This window comes from Vicia villosa, linkage group LG4, assembly GCF_029867415.1.
Source record: "Vicia villosa cultivar HV-30 ecotype Madison, WI linkage group LG4, Vvil1.0, whole genome shotgun sequence".
NCBI lineage: Eukaryota > Viridiplantae > Streptophyta > Magnoliopsida > Fabales > Fabaceae > Vicia > Vicia villosa.
The window spans coordinates 149,955,084-149,973,381 of NC_081183.1; the positions used below are offsets into that span (position 1 = coordinate 149,955,084).

Below are 18,298 nucleotides of genomic sequence, written 5' to 3' on the forward strand. Positions count from 1 at the left end.
AACTAACAAAATATTCACATCTTACTCATATCCTCGCATAGAGTATCTTATAAACTTCACCATCCAATTAAATAAATCATCATACGACTCATATTTTAAACATAGCATGTATCGTCATATCTCATCGTATATGTCCACAACACATCATTCATCAAAACAAGAAAATCATTGTTTAAAATAATCAAAAGTTACACCATTTCATCATTTAAACACATAGGTTATTTTATGAGGTTCATCCTACTCAAAACGGCACTCAAAACAGGCCGACGGTTCAAAAGATACATCATTTTCAAGTTTGGAAAATTTCTGCACAGCAAGGTCCACTCAGCGGACCACTAGCGACGTGAGGCAGAAGCGAACTTCCTTCAGACCTCCGCTCAGCGGACCACTAGTGACCCTGAACAGAAACTATCTAGATTGGGTCCTCCGCTTAGCGGACCCCCCTCCGCTTAGCGGACCTGCGATTTCGCAGATTCCCATGTCTGCGACAGACCCTGCGATTTCACACATTCAAGCCCCAAAATTGACTCTAAACACCAGTTACAGTCATACAATCACAAATTACACCATTATACATCATCATACATCAAAACAATACATTATTAATCCAACAATTCATGCAATTACATCAATTATAACATCCCTAACCTAACATACAATCCAATTAACTCAAACGACATCCCTAATCAATATTATGATCTAAGAATGCGATAATATATGCTAACCGGAGAGTCCCCCCTTACCTTAGTCCAAGTTCTTGATTGTGCTCTCCCTCTATTGCTCCTCTTTCATGTTCTTGAGTTCCCAATTCTTCAGTTCTTTCATGTTCTCCCTTTTTCCAAACTCTTTTCACGTTCCCTTCCTTTCTTCCTGATTCCTTATTATTTTATAAAATAACCTTTAATTAGAATAGGGCCTTTACTAACATAACACCCCCTCATTCCTTAACATTACTCATGGCCCAACACCATAAACCATTCTTTTCAAATTAAATTCCACAAACCACCAATAATTCTAATTATTAATTAAATTTCCAATTAAATTAGAAATTAAAATATACGGGTGTTACATGTTGCTCCTCAACCTGATCTTTATTTAATCTCTGATAGGCATGCTTCCATTGAAAGTACTTACAACAATCCAGCAAATGGATGGCAACACCCACCATTAACACATGTATACTGTATTCGCCATATTGCCCAGAATTTCATGGGGAGATTAAGGATAGGCACCTACGGAAAACACTGGTTAATGCAGGATATGCATTAACTCAACCTACATTCCAACATTATCGGACTGAAATTGTATTGTCAAATCCGGATGCGGGAAGTTGGATGGATAACCTTTCCAGGGAGAAATGGACCAAGGCTTACGACAACGGCGTGCGATGGGGCCACATGACAACAAATCTAGTAGAATCGATGAATGGTGTTTTTAAGGGCATTCGAAACCTTCCTATCAATGCACTGGTGGAGGCAACCTACTTTAGGATGGCTTCACTATTTTCAACAAGAGGTAAGAGGTGGAGTGCTGTTAGAGAATCAGGTCAACTATTCAGTGAGAGTTGCATGAAATTTATGAAAGAACAATCAGCGAAGGCCAACAGTCATCATGTAACTGCTTTCGATCGATTCAACCGCACCTTCAGTGTTCGAGAAAAAATTGACTTAAATGAAGGATTGTCGAGACAACAATATCGGGTTCTACTAGATGATCATTGGTGCGACTATGGAAAGTTTCAAGCATTTTGTATGCCTTGATCACATGTCATAACAGCATGTGCATTTGCGCACCGAGACGCATTATCACTATTATCTTCAATTCACAAGGCTGAGACATTGCTTCAGGTATACAGTGTGGCATTTCCAGTGGTAGCGAAGGAGGATTACTGGCCTGAGTATGATGTGGAGATAATTTGGCCTAGTGACACGATGCGACGAAAGAAAAAGGGTCGCCCCAGTAGTACTCGTATTCAAACCGAAATGGACGTGCATGACAAAATGGAAATAAAATATAGCATTTGTCGTCAACTAGGGCACAATAAAAAGAAATGTCTTAGTCGTGGAACAACCTCATCGCATGTTTAATCAACTTTGTAACATATTTTTACGATAATGTATCGACTTCGTGTATCAACTTTGTAACATATTTTTAATCAATGAACTCTACTTTATTAAGTGGCGGAATCGACAACACAAATATTAAATAACATAATTAGGGTTAATAACAATTTTACTAAATCGGCGTATCGGACAATTTTACGAAAATCAAAGACCGAAATCAAAAACTCTGCGCGAAATGAAACGAAATGGGGTATTTTTTTAAATAAAAAACCCTAACACATAGGAGCCATTTCAAGTGGCTCCTATGTATAAACAATAACACATTTGCGCCATATCAAATGGCTTGCCCTATCTTCATCAACGTTTGCGCCATTTGGTTTGGCTAGTTCACCAAAAGTGTGAACCAATGCGCCATTTGGTTTGGCGCATACCACAGAGTGTACTGCCAAACCTAGACACTTTGGTAAATTTTCTGAAAAACTGATTTTTTTGGTTTTTTTTTTTAACCTGTATTTTTAAATTTTTTCATTTATCTATAATATAGATCTTCTTTTAATATATATATATATATATTTCATGACAAACCCCTTATTTATTCTATCTTTTTAATTTTTTTAAATTTTTTTCAGGTTGTAGAAAGATGGAGGACATGAAAAAAAGTTAAACAATATCAATAATTTTTTAATATCTTTTTATGTTCTTTTGTTTTTCATTAATTTCTCTTTTATATTTCACAATTTGTTGTATATATTTTTTTAAGTGTAACTATTTTTTTAATGTTTCTAAACATTGAGATTGAGAGGAGAAATATTTAGAGAGAGAATACAATGAGATGTGAGGTTGGGTTTTTTTAGAATGAAAAAAAATTTAGATAAAAGTCAAATATATAATTAGAATTTAAATAATGCTGCAAATTAAAATAGTAATTTTTAATATTTTTTATATAATTGGAAAGAAATTTATCGTTGGTAATAAACGGTCCTTATTACCGCTATCAAAGCGTCTTTATCTTCTTTTGAAGTTTAAAAATAAATGTACTTAAATGTAGCACGAGAAAAATGTGTTATTTTTTATAATTATTTATGTCACTAATATAGACATTAATTAGACAATTATTTATAAGTAAAAAATACTAGACAAACATGCATAAGTAATATGAGCTAAATAACATTATAATTCTTTCTGATCAAACAAATACTTCAAACTCTTGTGATCACTATACACATCAAATCTCAATCCGAACAAATAATGCCCTCAAAGTTTCAAAACAAATACAACTGCAGCCAATTCTAAATCATGCGTCGGATAATTCTTCTCATGAACTTTAAGTTGTCTAGAAGCATAAGTTACTACTTGTCGATTCTGCATAAACACACCTCCTAAACCCATCAAAGAAGCATCACAATTACACAACAAATGGTTCCGACGGATCCGGCAAAATCAAAATAGGAGCGGTTGTCAATCTTATCTTAAACTCTTGAAAATTAGCTTCACATTGCAAAGTCCAAATAAAAGCTTGACGCTTCCTAGGCAATTGCGTCAACGGCAAAGATAACTTAATCCCTCAATGAACTTTATGTAATAACCAGCCAAACCAAGGAAATACTTCCACTCGAATTAACATGCCCAAGGAAACTCACTTCTTTCAACCAAATCTCACACTTAGAAAGCTTAGCATACAATAGCTTCTCTTTTCATGAACATCTAAGGTTGCCAAAAACATAAACAACATAGCACCATCTTGCACAGACTCGTCCACTTGTTTAGCAGACAAAAACACATCTTAACACTCATTTCAAAATAAATAACCGTCTTATCAAAATAGTTGATATAAGCATGATTAAACTCTAACCAGTTCATATCCAAAATCACATCAAGTTGATCTAACGGAAGACAAACTAAACCAATTCTGAAGTCTCTACCAAAGATACTCAACGAACAATTCAAACACACAAAAGAAGTAGACACTGAACCCATAGCAGGAGTATCAATATTCATACTTCTACGCATATCAGACAACACAAGATTCAATCTCATAGCACAATCCAAATAAGTGAAAGAATGTGTTGCACTAATATCAATAAAAGCAATCAAAGGTGTACCATTAATAAAGCACGTACCTCTGATTAGCCTATTCTCAACAGTGGTCTCAAAACCAAATAATGCAAACACTTTTCCTTTCGCTTGCTCCTTCTTTGGCTTATCACACTTGGTACTAATGTGCCCCTGCTCACCACAATTGTAGAAAGTCACACCCAAACCAACTCTACAATCCACAACTTTGTGACCCGGCTTGTCACACTTGAAACACTTTCCTTAATTCTTAATGCATTCATTAGCACGATGTCCTTCGACACCACACTTGTAGCACTTAATCAGAGTACTAGCTCCTCCCCCACTTGGCTTCCCGCAATAACCATATTTCTGCTTCTTCTTATCATCATACGGTTTCCCACGGTATTGTCCTTTCCCTTTCCCATTATTCGAAGACTTGTAGTGAGAAACACTCTCCATACTATACTCATCATAAATTCGACTTTTGTTAACCAACTCCGCAAAGCGAGTAATCTGTTGGTAATTGCCGCACGCTCGCGAAAAAATAAACAGAGTCGCCACCAATATATTTATCCCAAAAGGGAAAGGAATATCAGGAAACCTAACTAAGAATAAGAACGAGGTCTTGCGACCAGAGAGTCTAGGTACGGGAGTCGGTTACTCAAGGGGAAGGTATTAGCACCCCTCACGCCCATTGTACCCGATGGTATCCACCTATGTTTGTTTCTATCTAAAGGGTGTGTACTATATATATGTCTATATGCGAATGAATGCAAAATGTAGGGAAAAGAAAGAATTGTACTCGCACGGCCCCTACCCCGCTGCCTACGTATCCTTTTCAAGAATCAGAGTTACTGTAGCTCGGCTCACATGTTTCTGTTTGTTATTGTGTTTTTTAGTTGGGTGGAGTTAACATTCGCGCTCTTGCATAAAGGATCGACCTACGATGCGTTCGAGCGGAAATAACATTGCCCTTAGAAAGAAGAAGGAGAGAGATTGGTTTGTGTCTTTTAACGTAGATGAGTGATGAACAGTTCCCAATACCGGGCCACTCACCACTTTCTCTACTTTGTTTTAATTTTGAACCATTATTAGGTGTTTTAAGTGTTTTTGGTTGGGTATTTTTTAAGGGGAATTTGTTTGCGATTTGAATCACATAGAAGTGTATAACGGTCGAGAAACAAATTAGGGAATGAATCCCATTCATCTCTCTTCCATTATATAGTGATCAAGAAACAAATTAGGGAATAAATCCCACTCATTTCTCTCTCACCAAGTGATTAAGAAACAGATTAGGGAATAAATTCCACTCGTTTCTCTCTCACTATTAGTAACGTGTGATTCACGTCTTCTGTTTATTAAGTATTTTAAAAGTTAAAAGGAATAAAGGAATGAAATGGGGAACTAATTCTAAATTCTAAACTAAGTGTTTTCTGTACAAGGGGATCAAAATAATAGGAACTAAACAGTTTATTAAAGGAAAAACTACACACGGGATAAGTAAAAGAAAATCAATATACGACAAATAAAATTGAGAACTATAACAAATAAAAGGTATTCACAAACACACATATATCAATTAATTCTATAAAAAAATCGAGACTAAAATTAATTCCTAAGTCTATTAAAGAATTATTTACAAGGAAGTGTTAGAACAAAGAAAATTCAAGTGTATTGCAAAGAAAAACATTTATTAAAAGGATTAAAACAATTAAGAAAAATTAAAAAAAAATCATGACAATTATCTATATACTCTAAAATATCTAAAAGTATTTTCTATACATTTTTTATTTGAATTAAAATAGATTTATGGGGTAAAAGTAAAGGCAAAACAAAAATCAAAATAAAAACAAAGTCTAAACCACCAGGGGGTGTAATAGTAATTTTATTATGAACTGAAATCAATTAACAACAATTATGGGCCAACAATCAGGGGGTGTGGAAAGCATGAGTGCGCTAAGGCCCAATCACTGAATGGTGGTGCATCAGTTATACAGGGGTGCAGTTTCAGAAGTGTTATAGGGCCCAAGCTCGTGGCCCAACAACTAAACAAACCAACCTATTCCACTTTTATTTCATTTTCTACCAGCACGTGAATATATCATACATCATGTGAATATATCATATGATTTTATTATTTATGTAATATGCAAACACGTGAACATGTATCAATAGGGAAAGTGATTTTAAGTCAGAAAAGACAAAGTATAATTGTGAACCAATCACCACACGCCAGCAAGCAATTCAATCATTTGGATATCAGCAAAATAACAACTAAATGGGAAACGTAGCCAGTATGATTATGCCACGTAGGAGAACGGAAAAGAAACAAATGAAACCCACAGACGCCGGAGAGCCACCTCCGGTCGTCTTTCCCGGTGACCCTCACGGTGGCGCCAGACTCATCACGCCCAGAAATTCACAAAACCACCACCGTTCGACTCGGATTTCATCCCTGGATCCAAATCCGACCTTCATTTCCATCGATTCATGCCCTAAACTCATAACTGAATCATGTATGTGAAACCCTAACATGAACAACCTCACGAAAACGAAAGATTATTATATCGGGAAATTCCTCAAGACGTGTAGAACTCAATGGCGCCATTCAAACGTCTAAACAGCCATAACTTTATTCAGATCGAAATCGAAGCTCAAGTATTATAAGATTGAATGCGAAAGGAAACAAGATCGGAAACTTACAAATGCATATACTCCTACATGTTATCACTACGATGCTGAGAAAGGTTTGAAGATTTACCTGTTGATGAATTCTGAATCAAGCTATAAAGAAAACTCCACGATTCTTTCACCACCTGAATGAGACGAAGATGATGCTTAAGGTGTACTAAACTCAGAGATTCACATATGTTGAAGGAGGACTCAAATCTTACTAAAAAAATCAATGGTTGGTGATGGTGAGAATGAAGCTTGAAGGAGAAGCCATAGTTGTTGAGTTTGTTGTGGAATTGAGATCGTGAATGAAGATGCTATGGTGGTTATGAAGGTTTTGCGGTGGTGGTGATTGAAGGATGATGGAGGTTCGATGGTGGTGAAGGAGGTGGTTGTGGTGGTTTGAAGTTTGTTACACTTTGTAACAAACTTTTTTGAAGGAGGATGGGAAGAGAACCGAGGGAGAGTGAGAAAGTGGGGAGAGAAAGCTCTGCGCAAAGCTGGAAAGTGAAAGTGTGTAACCTGAGTTTGTGAGGGTATTGGTCATTTATAGTGTGAAGGTACATTGTTTATGGTATGTATGGTTGTAGTGGGACCTTGCAAGAACTTAATGAGCAAGCTTGTGCATTCGTAGTAGGTTCTTTTATGCTTTCCTATTTTCAGAATGCTGCATGGCTTGATGGAGTAAGAGATGCTGATGAGTTGCTGTACGCGTGCCTATCATGTCATTCTAAAGCATCCACTTTAAGCCTCTATATCTCAAACCATAACCCACCATTGGCCTCGATTTTGTGATAGAGATAAAGAGGACACAGAGTAGAGCAACATTGGTATTGGGGAGATTTCAAAATAATGGTTGTAGTCTCATACAAAATGCTTTGAAATCGTGACAAGGCATCATGGTATCTCGCGCGCGCGCAGCACAACTTCTGGCCTGGGTCTTCATCAAAACGTGACCTTGCGAGAGCATGACTCTAGAGTTTCATATCTCAGCCAATACTTGACCAAAATTGATCACTCTTGATTATTTTGATAGAGGGAATGGAGAGGAGTTGGTTGACATTGGTATTGACCTTGGAAAATGCTTCAAACTCTCTAAATTTAGACTTAGATTTGGCACACCACCTGCTTGCTCAAATCCTTACGTATGACTCAGATTCTGGCCTGGCCATATACATGACTTAGGCTTAGTGAGGAGGTGAATTTGGAGCTTTGTAATCTGTTCAATACTCACCCAATTGAGTTGCTTCTTGGCTTATTGAATATAGGGCGTGGAGAGGAACAGATGGATGACAAGTTTGCACCTTACGGATCTTCGTGGGCCCCTAAAATTACTCTCAAAGTTAGCATGCCAAGTGTTCGATGAATTGTGTCACGCATGCCCATAATTTTACCTAGCTGCATGACTTGAACAAATGTGTTTCCTCTAACTTCAAACCACCATATATTTTCAACCAAGCTTCAAATGAAAAAACTCTCAACTAGAGGATTGTAGCATGCCATGATCTGAACATTTTTTATGTTGGGAAATTTCTGAAATAAGGCCTTTTGACACGTGTAAATCAGGGCTGAAGTGGACTGCTCATCAAACCTTTTAAGAGCCAAAATTTTTCTAAGTATAAAAACTTTCCCTTTTTTGATTTTTTCTATTTTTGGCAACTTTTGTCAAACTCCTAATTTTATCCATTCTTTGACTTTTCTTGACCAATTTTCCACCAAAAGTCAATATTTGAGTGAATGACCTGATTTTGACCCAAAAGTCAACTTTTCTGATTTTTCTCCGATTTTAATGAAATCCCCGATTAATCAGTTTCTGACCAATGACATTCAACTGAATACTTCCACACAGTCATCATACCCCCACTCCTCATAAAATTAGCTCTTGATCAGTGTGTTGACCAAAAAGTCAACTGCGTTGACTTTGGTCAGGAAACCCTATTTCAGGATAATCAGATGAACAGTAAGCTTGTATTTTCTAACCAATGCTCTGACTTGGAGGTAAGGAAACCCTGATTCAAGAATGCCCTCAGAAGGATAATGCCACAAGACTAGACCTCAGATCTTTATATTTAATTAGAAGCTCTTTGTGCCAGGAGCTCCTTTCTTGTCTCCTTTTTGGAACAATAACCATGATATGAATGCATGAATTGGGCCATGACCTAAATGATGTATGTATATGGATTGTAGGCCAGATAAATAGGGTAGGACAAATGTGGGGTATGACAGTAACCAATGGCCTTCTTGATATCATGTCTCAAACCATTCACAAACTTCAGACACTTAGACCTCTCCACATTCATAGTATTGTAATGAGGACAATACTTGATCAACTCTTGGATTCTTGCAGCATATTCCACCACCGTTCCATTCCCTTGCTTCAACTCCAAAATTCCACCTTTTTCTTTCCACGTACATCTTCTAGAAAATAGTTTTCCAAAAATGCATCACGAAAAAGAGCCTAAGTAACTTCCATGCCTTCCTCATCAAATCTTTGCACAATATTACCCCACCAATCCTCAGCTTCCTTCTCTAGTATGTGAGTGTCAAACTGCACTTCTGCACATCGGTACAATTCATGACTCTAAAGATCTTCTTGATCGTTTTCAACCATGCTTATTCCTTGTCGGGTTCATGCTCTCCCTCAAAGATCAACGGATTGTTCCTTCTGAAATTTCCCTAAGCAAGGAATTCAATCTTTTTAAAAGACATTAATAACCTTGACCAACTGGTCGACTATGCTTTGATACCACTAATGTAACACCATTTTTCTAACCCCAAATATTACATATAATAATAGAGTAATTAAAACATGCATATTACAAAAGGGTATCACATGTCGTTGACATAACAATGAAAACCAAACATAAACATGCATCTGATCATATTCATAACACATATTTAAAACTTCATGTTTCAACAATATGCATAACGCAATGGAATAATAGATTCCCAAAATAATTCAATGATCATATCCCATACTATAATCATCTACCAATCATAATTACATTATCATATCCTTCATAAGTCATATGAATTCAAACATAGGCACCAAGGCCACTTAGCAAAACATATATCATAATACAATGTTAAATAAGAGAAATAAAACCATTATCTCAAACATTCAAACATGAGTTCAAATACACCCCATGTTACATGATCATAACATTAACTCAATACCTAACAAAATGATAAATAACTGATACGCTCCTCGGCTAAATCCTCGTGCAAGCACACTACTCGTCAGAACCTGCGCGATGTCGCATTGAACATCATTCAAATTGAAGGGTGAAAATTCACATCATAATGAATACATATAATATGTACAATGAATATAGTACACTACAATCCAACAAATTCATCACGCTTCATAATCTAATGAGTTTTACAATTATTACAGATAACACAAATCGCCAATTATTACATAATCACACATTAATCCAAATATCACATTGAAAATTCAATGTGACTCTCAATGCAATTAAATGCGACTCATGCATGTGGTACCATGTGAACATCAAGCTCACCGCTCGTGATTCCATTTTCAAGAACCAAAGTCACGCTTCCGATCTGGACAAGACCAAAGCCCTCAAAACATGAACATTTAGTCCACCGCTTCCGTATCCACATAAGAACAAATTCACGCCTCTATTTCCATAAAAGGATCAATGCCAACTCGGAGTATCATCTCCCCGTGAATGCATGTGCAACAATATTTACAACATATGTAATTAATATTATCACACAACCTTAATTAGCTAAGCATATCACAATAATACGCACAATTCGAATTATCCACCAAAGCGTTGCACAACACACATTTATCATCAATAAAGCATACACATAGCATTTATTGATTACACATAACATATAGCACACAAGCCAATTCATGTTATTCACATAATTCACCCAGAGCATCATATACATGTATAAAACTCAAGTAACATGTACATAATCATTTTCGATTCAAAACTTATCCAAACATCATTGAATAAATTATTAAAACACATGAAAATCCATCTTAAATCATAAGCATACAGGATCCCAAGTCAAATAATCAAAAACCAAAACATTGCATAACAGACCGCGCTACGCACCCTGAACCGCGCTACACGCGCCAAGTCAGAAGTTTCCACGCTACGTGCGCTAGGTCCCGCGCTACGCGCCCTTTGCGTATTTTGGAAAAAACCAGATTTTGACAGCACACTCAAAACACGATTTTAACCAACCAAAACTCAACCCAACAACAATTAATCACATATAAATGATTCCTAATCATGTTTCTACTCATGGGTTAACATTATAACAACATTAAACATGATTCAATCCCTAATTTCATGGATTCTACACAAACCCTAACATTTGAAACTATGAGAAATTGAGGAGATGAAAAACCTAAGCATACAACTACCCATTGCATACATATATATCCATAATAATGAGGATTCTCCCCCTTACCTTGGGTTCAATCTTCCTCTTCTAGGTTTTCTTCCCTTTCTCCCTTTTTCTCCTCTTTCTCTTATCTTCTCAAAAAATGAAAGTTATGAGAGAACTAACTTAATTACCTTACTATCTTTCTTTAATCTAATGGGCTTAGTCACACTCACCCCCTTATTACTTATATTTTAATTAACTAGGCCTAATAGCTATTTACCTCATTATTCTACTAATAATTCAAATAATCAATTGGCATAATATCACACAAATAATTAATTACCACACCAAATAATCATTAAATAATTACAATAATAATGAAATAGTTATTTAAATAAATAAAATAGAAAATTGGGATGTTACAGCTGGCATGTGGGGCCAACACCATGGTCAGGTTTCAGCCGGAGCGGTGCATGAGACGGTAAGGACGTGTGTAGATGATATCGAGATCTCCATTTGAGGTTGCTCCTGACATTTTTACCCGTCGAGAGCCCATCTCTATCTTTGAGGATTGGACGGTTCATTTAGTCTCAGAGGAGTATCGGTGTACGCGGGTCACCCAGAGCTGGCACTGTGTAGATGGGTACGTGACATGCTTCTATCAGACTGACGGGAAGGTCAAGAGGTTGAGAACCGATAATGGCCTTGAATTTTGCAATGAGGTGTTCGACAGTTTTTGTGATGCCTCTGGTATTGCAAGGCATAGAACTACTACAGGTACTCCACAACAAAATGGTTTGGCTGAAAGGTTTAATCGAACTATTTTGGAGAGAGTCAGATGCATGTTGACTAGTGCCGGATTAAAGAAGGTGTTTTGGGCTGAGGTTGTTTTGACAGCAACATATCTGATAAATAGATGTCCTTCGATAGCGTTAGATATGAAGACAACTAAAGAAGTTTGGTCGGGACATCCACCAGATCTCAACAAACTGAGAGTATTTGGCTGCGTAGCCTATGCTCACATTAGGCAAGACAAGGTCGAACCTAGAGCTTTGAAATGCATGTTCATGGGATACCCTGAAGGAGTTAAAGATTATAGGCTATGGAGCCTAGAGCCAGGTCATAGGAGGTGTATCACCAGTCGAGATGTAGTTTTCAATGAAGCTGCAAATCCTAATTTAGGGTGAGAGAGGTTATTTGTTATTCTTGTAAACTTGTAATCTTGATTTATAAGAGAAAGTAAAAGAATAGCAGTTAAAACCAATTCTTGTGTTCTTCTTCTTTCTTGTTCTTTACTCTTCCCTTGCATTATACTTTGTTCTTGGTATCGTTTTTCACAATAATATTTCGTGTTTGTTTTAGTTACTGTTAAGGACTACTTTGTAAAAAACGAAGATGGCGTAACAAAATTATAAATTAAAAGTTCAATAAGAAATGATAAAAATAGTTACTTATGTATTTACATTTATTTTCAAAATAGAATGCGGCATCATATTTTAAGTCAGAGATAGAACCGGCAGTTGCACTTCGCATTTCTGGAAACAAAGCCGCATTTTAGAATTGCACATTTAGTGGATTTCAAGATACACTATATGATCACAAAGGTATCCACTACTTCAATAATTTCTTTATTCAGGGCTCCGTTGATTTTATCTTCGGCTCTAGAAGGTCTCTCTACGAGGTATTGTTCTTGATTAAATTTACATTAAGTGTTATTAGAATGTTAATTATACTACTATTATATTGAAATATGAAATATGAATTTGATGATGGTCTTAAACAAAAATATGATGATGACCTAAAAGTAGGAATACATTTAAAATTCTACAAATTTGTTTAAGATATAAATACTAATCTTAAATTTTGTCATTTATTTATAAAATTTTGAATAAATCTCGTGTATTTCAAAAGTGCACTTAGAAAAATATGTAATAGATAGCATTAACATAAAAATTCCCGCCCGATTCATTTGGGTTGATAGTTTTTAATTCAATTGACATGCAGAGCTGCATTCAAAATTCCATAGCCAACAAAGTGACTGCAATCACAGCTCAGAAACATTCAATTTCATCGTTAGATAGCGGATTTTAATTTAAAAATAGCATCATAAAAGGCAGTGGCCAAGCTTATCTAGGGAGACCATGGGGAGAATACTCGAGGGTTATTTTTTCTAACACCTTCATGGATAATCTTGTTCTCCCTAAAGGATGGGAAGATACTATGGATGGCAGAGCAAACTACTCGTGATATCGGATTTCCATATTTTGTCATTATGCACTCATCCGAACAAGTATTTCCATATTACGATATCGTTATTTTATTCTAGTTTACGTATTTTTTATTTTCCATTACATTTTGTCAAATAATAGGAGGTTTTAAAATAATGATATCATTGTTTTGAAAAAATGAATCACTCATGTTTTGGGAATATTAGGAGTGTTTTCCACCATATATTGGTGCATAAAGAAATTGCCTTTATTTAATTTATTTTCAAGTAATTAACCCAAGCATGTGATTGGAATATAAACACTACAACAAATACACTTCAAATCAATATGGGCGTCTCATGGTAAACAACACCTACCATTACACAATTTCAAATTGTGCATGCATTTTGAAACTTCACCTTAATGCACTACCTTTTTCTATCGTTATTGATTCGAAAAACGGAGAAATTGTGAAAACTTAATTAGCAATAGGCATCTTTCTATATAATATTGGATGTTAGTTATAATAGAAAACTAAACAAAAAGAGAAAATCAATTTATAAAATAAAACAAAAAGAGGTACTAAGGACTTTTTCAAATTTTGTTTCCACTTTTAAGTTACTTATGTTGGTAAACATTTAATATGTAACATAGCATTACTCTCTTTATCATATTTCAACAACTTCTTTCACCATGGTTACAGAAACCAAGCTTCAAGCTCTCTTTTTTCTAGTTACATGCATATTGATATGTTTCTTCATGAATGTGAGTGCTACCTATCAACAAGGTATTGATTTAAAACACAGACAAGCTGAGAGTAACAAGATGAGAATAAGAGTTGATCTACACAGTGGTGCTGCTTTTACGAGTATTGACTATTACAGAAGCTCTCAATAGCATTCCTCCACAAAATACTAGAATAGTTAGTTTATCCATTGCAACCGGTGTTTATTGGTAATATAATATCACTATAACTTAATTTATTACTTTTTTTTTCATTTTATCTTTTAAATATTTTAGTATTTAGTTAAATAGTTTAAAATATTGTGATGTTTGATTGCTATCATGAATTATATGACTTGTGATGTTTCAGAGAGAAAATTGTGATCTCCAAAGCATATCCTTTCATAACATTTTTAGGAGATATAACTCCTCCTACAAATATATGGAATGATTCTTCAAGTACCATAGGAAATGATGGACAAAAGTTTGAAACTTTTAATAGTGCATCTGTTCAATGAGTGCAGATTATTTTATAGCCATCAACCTAAATTTGAGGTACAAAGTTAAACTCATTAATCCAAACAATGCATATAGTTTTTTAAATTATATTATACTATCATATTTCATGTTAGTTTTTTAAATTTACTACACTATTATATTTCATGTTGATTTGTTTTAGTTACTGTTAAGGAGTACTTTGTAAAAAAAGAAGATGGTGTAAAAAAATTATAATTTAAAAGTTCAATAAAAAATGATAAAAATAGTTACTCATGTAATTAGATTGCTTTTCAAAATAGAATGCGGCATCATATTTTAAGTCATAGATTGAACCTGCAGTTGCACTTCGCATTTCTAGAAACAAAGCCGCATTATACAATTGCACATTTAGTGGACTTCAAGATACTCTATATGATCACAAAGGTATCCACTACTTCAATAATTGCTATATTCAGGGCTCCATTGATTTTATCTTTGGCTCTGGGAGGTCTCTCTACGAGGTATTAATCTTGTTTAATTTTTCCTTAAGTGTTATTGAAATGTTCATTATACTACTATTATATTGAAATATGGATTTGATGATGGTCTTAAACAAAAATATGATGATGGCCTAAAAGAAGGAATACATTTAACATTCTACAAACTTGTTTAAGATATAAATACAAATCTTAAAATTTGTCATTTATTTATTAAATTTTGAATAAATCTCGTGTATTTCGAAAGTGCACTTAGAAAAATATGTATAGAGAAAAAAGTTGTTCCTTAAAATAATAGATAGCATTAACATAAAAATTCCCGCCCGATTCATTTGGGTTGATAGTTTTTAATTCAATTGACATACAGAGCTGCATTATAATTTCCATAGTCAACAAAGTGACCGCAATCATAGCTCAGAAACGTTCAATTTCGTCGTTAGATAGCGGATTTTCATTTAAAAATAGCATCGAGCTTATCTAGGGAGACCATGGGGAGAATACTTGAGGGTTATTTTTTCTAACACCTTCATGGATAATCTTGTTCTCCCTAAAGGATGGGAAGATACTATGGATGGCAGAGCAAACTACTCGTGATATCGGATTTCCATATTTTGTCATTATGCACTCATCCGAACAAGTATTTCCATATTACGATATCGTTATTTTATTCTAGTTTACGTATTTTTTATTTTCCATTACATTTTGTCGAATAATAGGAGGTTTTAAAATAATGATATCATTGTTTTGAAAAAAGTGAATCACGGAGAGCATATTTTGGAAATGCATATCTAAAACTGGTTCATGGTGTTTTGGGAATATTAGGAGTATTTTCCACCATATATGGGTGCATAAAGAAATTGCATTTATTTAATTTATTTTCAAGTAATTAACCCAAGCGTGTGATTGGTATATAAACACTACAACAAATACACTTCAAATCAATGTGGGAGTCTCATGGTAAACAACACCTTCCATTACACAATTTCAAATTGTGCATGCATTTTGAAACTTCACCTTAATACACTACCTTTTTCTATCGTTATTGATCTGAAAAACGGAAGAAATTGTGAAAACTTAATTAGCAATAGGCATCTTTCTATATAATATTGGATGTTAGTTATAATAGAAAACTAAACAAAAAGAGAAAATCAATTTATAAAACAAAACAAAGAGAAGTACTAGGGACTTTTTCAAATTTTGTTTCCACTTTTAAGTTAATCATGTTGGTAAACATTTAACATGTAACGTAGCATTACTCTCTTTATCATATTTCAACAACTTCTTTCACCATGGTTACAGAAACCAAGCTTCAAGCTCTCTTTGTTCTAGTTACATGCATATTGATATGTTTCTTCATGAATGTGAGTGCTACCTATCAACAAGGTATTGATTTAAAACACAGACAAGCTGAGAGTAACAAGATGAGAATAAGAGTTGATCTACACGGTGGTGCTGCTTTTACGACTATTGACTATTACAGAAGCTCTCAATAGCATTCCACCACAAAATACTAGAAGAGTTATTTTATCCATTGCAACCGGTGTTTATTGGTAATCTAATCTCACTATAACTCAATTTATTACTTTTTTTTCATTTTATCTTTTAAATATTTTAGTATTTAGTTAAATAGTTTAAAATATTGTGATGTTTTATTGCTATCATGAATTATATGACTTGTGATGTTTCAGGGAGAAAAGTGTCATCTCCAAAGCATATCCTTTCATAACATTTTTAGGAGATTTAATTCCTCCAACAATTATATGGAATGATTCTGCAAGTACCATAGTAAATGATGGACAAAAGTTTGAAACTTTTAATAGTGCAACTGTTGCAGTGAGTGCGGATTATTTCATAGCAATCAACCTTAAATTTGAGGTACTAAGTTAAACTCATTAATCCAAACAATGCATATAGTTTTTTAAATTGTATTATACTATCATATTTCATGTTAGTTTTTTAAATTTACTATACTATTATATTTCATGTTGATTTGTTTTAGTTACTGTTAAGGAGTACTTTGTAAAAAAAGAAGATGGTGTAACAAAATTATAATTTCAAAGTTCAATAAAAAATGATAAAAATAGTTACTCATGTAATTAAATTGCTTTTCAAAATAGAATACGGCATCATATTTTAAGTCAGAGATAGAACCGGCAGTTGCACTTCGCATTTCAGGAAACAAAGCCGCATTTTACAATTGCACATTTAGTGGACTTCAAGATACTCTATATGATCACAAAGGTATCCACTACTTCAATAATTGCTATATTCAGGGCTCCGTTGATTTTATCTTTGGCTCTGGAAGGTCTCTCTACGAGGTATTATTCTTGTTTAATTTTTCCTGAAGTGTTATTGAAATGTTCATTATATTACTATTATATTGAAATATGGATTTGATGATGGTCTTAAACAAAAATATGATGATGGCCTAAAAGAAGGAATACATTTAACATTCTACAAATTTGTTTAAGATATAAATACTAATCTTAAATTTTGTCATTTATTTATTAAATTTTGAATAAATCTCGTGTATTTCGAAAGTGCACTTAGAAAAATATGTATAGAGAAAAGAGTTGTTCCTTAAAATAATAGATAACATTAACATAAAAATTCCCGCCCGATTCATTTGGGTTGATAGATTTTAATTCAATTGGCATGCAGAGCTGCATTCTAAATTCCATAGCCAACAAAGTGACCGCAATCACAGCTCAGAAACGTTCAATTTCGTCGTTAGATAGCGGATTTTCATTTAAAAATAGCATCGTAAAAGGCAGTGGCCGAGCTTATCTAGGGAGACCATGGGGAGAATACTCGAGGGTTATTTTTTCTAACACCTTCATGGATAATCTTGTTCTCCCTAAAGGATGGGAAGATACTATGGATGGCAGAGCAAACTACTCGTGATATCGGATTTCCATATTTTGTCATTATGCACTCATCCGAACAAGTATTTCCATATTACGATATCGGTATTTTATTCTAGTTTACGTATTTTTTATTTTCCATTACATTTTGTCGAATAATAGGAGGTTTTAAAATAATGATATCATTGTTTTGAAAAAAATGAATCACTCAGAGCATATTTCGGATATGCATATCTAAAACTGGTTCATGGTGTTTTGGGAATATTAGGAGTGTTTTCCACCATATATGGGTGCATAAAGAAATTGCCTTTATTTAATTTATTTTCAAGTAATTAACCCAAGCGTGTGATTGGTATATAAACACTACA

General features: G+C 34.4%; 1 pseudogene; it reads left to right on the top strand.

Annotated features, from left to right (window-relative positions):
- Positions 1–16,355: 16,355 nt before the first annotated feature.
- LOC131598060 (probable pectinesterase 53) lies at positions 16,356–17,970 on the top strand (annotated as a pseudogene).
- The last annotated feature ends 328 nt before the right edge of the window (positions 17,971–18,298 follow it).